This window comes from Vespa mandarinia, chromosome 5, assembly GCF_050613455.1.
Source record: "Vespa mandarinia isolate Hongniang chromosome 5, ASM5061345v1, whole genome shotgun sequence".
NCBI lineage: Eukaryota > Metazoa > Arthropoda > Insecta > Hymenoptera > Vespidae > Vespa > Vespa mandarinia.
In genome coordinates, this window is record NC_140814.1 from 3,505,001 (window position 1) to 3,510,000 (window position 5,000).

General features: G+C 28.4%; 1 protein-coding gene across 2 annotated transcripts in view; it reads right to left on the reverse strand.

Moving 5' to 3' along the window:
- LOC118441642 (uncharacterized) overlaps positions 1–5,000 on the reverse strand; it is an 89,277-nt gene that overhangs the window by 83,931 nt on the left and 346 nt on the right. Inside the window, exon 2 of one of the 2 annotated variants that reach the window (XM_035866319.2) lies at positions 4,705–4,763. The gene's annotated coding sequence lies outside the window, so the exon portion shown is untranslated. Of the gene's footprint in view, positions 1–4,704 lie in introns of both variants that reach the window. The other variant, XM_035866318.2, reaches the window with a different exon arrangement.

A 5,000-nucleotide genomic window follows, 5' to 3' on the forward strand; every position in this document is an offset into this window, starting at 1 on the left:
GAAAACAAAAAAAAGAAAAAAGAAAACAAGAAAAGAAAAGAGAAGGAAAGAAAGAAAGAAAAGTATAAAGAAGAAAGAACATTTTATTCTGCAAATGTCGTTGACGGTACTTTAGCACGATAATTCAAAACGAAATCATAATTTCTTCCCCGTACAACTTCCTCCTACACCCTATGCCCCTTATTCTCCCTTCTTCCACCCGTCCGTCCGACAAGATATTCTCTGCACGGACGCGATCGTACATCACTCGAAGATAAAGCTTTCCACCCTTTTGCGTCTACAAGGTAGTATAATAAAAAAACGGCCGCCATTATACGAATCTTCATTCTACCTCGTTCTCCGTTTTTACATGGTAACAAAGAAAGAGAAAGAAAGAAAAAGAAAAAGAAAAAGAAAGAGAGAGAAAAGAGAAAGAAACAAACAAAAAATAAAAGAAAGAAAAAAGAATTTCTTTGAAAAAGCTCCGTCGATAATTTTCTTACTCTCCCCTATCGTAAGTTATTTAAAAGTTACATCCCTTATATATATATATATATATATATATATATATATATATATATATGTATATATAAAGATAGAAAAAAAAACACGGATTATCCAACATAGAAAAAAAAGAAAAAGAAGAAAAAAAATATTTAACCATAAATATACATACAAAGTTTCTAGATGATTTAAAAAAAAAAAAAAAAAGAAATCAATTAATTCTACTTTGAGACTATTTAGGCCGACGTTTTTCTTCTTTCTTCTCTTTCTTTTTCTTTTCTTTTTCTTTCTTTTTTCATCTTCTTTTCAGATCGTAAAATTACACAATCAAGCCTGATTACGTAATTCAAAAAAAAAAAAAAGAGAAAAGAAAGAAAAAAAAATAATTCAAGAAAAGTACAGACAATTAATCTAACGTAATAAAACTATCGGAATAATAGAAATTCTTGGATCATTCTGTAGGTACATAACGTTATTTCGAATTTTTCATAATTATTATGATTCATTATTACAATTCATTGTTTTTTCCTTAAAACTTTTTTTTTCTACTTTTATTACGATGTACGTAAATATTATTATTGTGCACTCGTCTTTTTTCCTTTATTTTTTTCTTTAATTTTTTTTCTGCTTTTTTCTTATTTTTTTTCTTTTTTTTCTTCTTTTTTTTTTGAGAAAGAAAAGTTGTCAAAGAGGATAAGAGAAAACGTATCGGCAAACGCAAACATTGTTAACAAACAAAGCGAGTAACGTGTTTAACGTTATACGTGAGACGAATACTCGCGAATAGTTTGAATATCTTCTCGCGAGTGGTGTTTCGAGGGTCAAGGAACTACGAAGCAAGAATTCCACTTGTGTTATTACGAGAAACGCTTTTAGCGTTTCGTGTTGTACATTGTTCGTTTGTTTAAGCTTTTCAAGAGAGCAATAGAGGAAGAATGACAGAGAAAGAGAGAGAGAGAGAGAGAGAGAGAGAGAAAGTACAAAAAAAGTAGTAGTGTGACTTGGTTAAAATCGTCTTCCGGTTCAAGATTTCTCTTTGTGAATTTTCTTCCATTGTTATATACTACCAACGATTTCATTTATTTATATACATACCTATGTATGTAAATAAATTAATATATATATATATATATATATATACACATACACATGTATATAAATTACATTCTCTTTTTCTTTCTCTCATCAAACAAAAGTAAAATAAAAATAAATATAATAAAAGAAATATATATATATATATATATATATATATATATATGTATATGTATATATATATAAATATTACAAAAATATAGTATACATATACGTATTATATCTCTGTACGATTATTTATAAAACATATGACATTGCATCCAATTTGCAAAGATCCACTCGAATAAAATAGAGCTCGTGGACGAGGAGAAAGAGAGACAGAGAGAGAGAGAGAGAGAGAGAGAGAGAGAAAGAGAAAAAAGAAATCCAAAGAATAAAAGACATCCATATGGCAAAGCATAGGAGGAATGTTCATTCTGATCTAAGTAGCTATGACAAAAGGAAAAATATGTCTTAAGAAAGATCGTACTAGCAGAAGAGAACATGTTCCTCTTCTTTTCCTTCGATACAAAAGTAACGAAAAAGAAAAAGGAGACAAAAAGAAAAAAAAAGAAAAGAAAAGAAAAGAAAAGAAAGAGAAAGAGAAAAAGAAAAATGAAGCGGGAAGAAAGAAAGAAGAAAGAAAAAAAAAAGAATACATACAAGAAAAATAAAATAAAATACGATACCTATACTCCAAATATATTTCTTTTAAATTCAAAGGAAAATGCTGATGCAATTCTTTGATAATAAATATGTCTACTGGTTCGATTCGAATGTCTCTATGTAAGAATAATAAGTCATGCAGAAATTTTCGTTTCTCTCTCTCTCTCTCTCTCTCTCTCTCTCTCTCTCTCTCTAAAAAACTTTGTTTTATATATCTTATGACATCAAAGTTCCTAGATTTCTAGTTCCACGAGACATGAATAACGACAAAGTAATTAACACCAAAAAAAAATGTTGCAAGAAAAGTAATTAAGTAATTTTAAAATCATCAAGGAACTTTCAAGTACTAACTTTATATATTTATAGAAAAAGAAAGACAGAGAGAGATCAAGAGAGAAAAAGATATGGAGACAGAGACAAAGACAGAGAGTATATTTTTTTGATTAATAAAGCATTATAAGAGCCAGTTATTATTATTATTATTATTATTATTATTATTATTATTATTATTATTATTATTATTATTATTATTATTATATATATATAAAATATAATATTATATATATATAAATATATAAATATATATATATATATATATATATATATATATATATATATATATATATAAATACATTCTTTCTCGAAATATCTCGTATGTATCTACATATGTATGTATGTATGTACTTATGTATGTATGAGGTTCTTATACGAAATATTTCATTAATTATGCATACGCATTTATCTTTCGCTTAGGGTCGAAAGTGCGAAGGATAGGAATAAAGTGGGAAAAGTCGAGAATATTCTTTGTAAAATAGTAACTCTTTCTAAGAGTTAAAATTGAACGAGATTAAAGGAGTAAGTATTAAAGTTAAGAAAAAAAAAAAAAAAAAGGAAAAAAGAAGTTTCTTAACACTTTCTCGATCTATGTTAACGATGACATCTTTAAACATTCGTGTCTTTTTACTACGTATATATATATATATATATATATATATATATATATATATATGTATCTATAACTTTGCGAATTCGAATTTAATGCAACTAACTAAGATTTCATCTTACCTTAAGAAACTTATTAAGAGCTTTCGAGAGTTAACTAAAAGGTAGGTAACTCTAAGAATATATCGTGGGAATGAGAATACAAGGACGAAGGGAGTGAAGGGAGGGGGGAGGGAAGGGGTGAGAGGTTTCCATTTCGGTATCGTCGCAACGACTTCATAGTAATCATCGAAGTCTATCTAGTTTGAAGATCAAAGACATCGAAGTTTGATAAGAGTCTGTCAATAACATTACCGTCGTTACCTATCATCGTACGACACAATATGTATTATCAATACTAAACGATTTATTACTATATCGATTTAACAATTGTTAATCAATTCGTCGACGATTAAAGGGAAAGAAATTTTTGATAATCAAATATTATACATATATTGGAAATAAAATAAATAAATAAATAAATAAATAAATAAATAAATAAATAAGTATATAAGTATATAAATAAGTAAATATATAAATTGTTACTGTGTTGTATAAATTTAATATATTGAAAAGTATCAAACAATAAATATTATTTATATGTAATAATTATTCATTCCCATGTAAAACGATAAATTGTTGCCAATGGTATACGTGTTTTAATCTTCATGATTTTAAAACCTATTACTATATTGACAATAGAATTTCTCCAATCGAAAATTCATAAATTAATTCCATTCTCGTGTTCGTCTGTATCGAACGAATTACAGGCAGGAGTATCGTAAAGCTTAGAGAGTCCTTCTATTCGATGGAACACGTTTAATTGTGATCCAAGCAAATGGAAGGATATTAAAAAACCGGACGTAACAATTGACTCGAATGTAATATCTCTACTATTATTTCGTTTCTAACGCTAATTGAAGGGTCGGGATGATGGGAGGGGAAAGAAAAAAAGAAGAAAAAAAAACAAAGAAAAATTCGTTATATGTGTATATTAAGTATTTTATGATTATTCCATAATAATATACCATAAACGTTATAAGAGTGTTCCTTATATGTGATGGATAATAAGGGAGTGAGAAAAAGAGAAAAAGAGAGAGACTGAGAAAGTGAAAGAGAGAGAAAGAGAGAGAGAGAGAGAGAGAGAGAGAAAGAGAAAGAGAGAGAGAAAGAGAAAGAGAGAGAGAGAGAGAGAGAGAGAGAAAGAGAGAGAGAACTATAGAGTTTATAATATACTAATATATGCATCGTTTCGTGATATACTCGATATACGAGTCGGGTGTGTCGGGAAATCGATTTTATATCTGTAATGTCGATAGACATTTCTAAGATTGATGAAAAATAAAATTTCTTTAAATCGTGATAAAGAATATTTATATATACATATATATATGTAAGTGTGTATGTATATGCATGTATATATGTATGTATAAATGTATATACATAACGATATGAATTAGATGATCGAAAGATCACGCGACGTTTTGTGAATACATTACTCACCTTTATCCTGTACTAGCATTCATCGCGTAGGTGTCATCGAGAATGTTTAACATTCTTCCCTTTCCGACAGGAACGATCGGTAACGCGGCGGAAGAGGTAGAGATAGAGATAGAGATAGAGATAGAGATAGAGAGAGAGAGAGAGAGAGAGAAAATAAGAGAGAAAGAGAAAGTGAGAGAAAATGGCTGTAGATATAGAAGAAGATTATTTGGACGTTTGATATGGTCGCGTCATCTCGAAGAGACACGATATTATGTTTGACAAAATAATATAATATAATGACAATGACAACGACA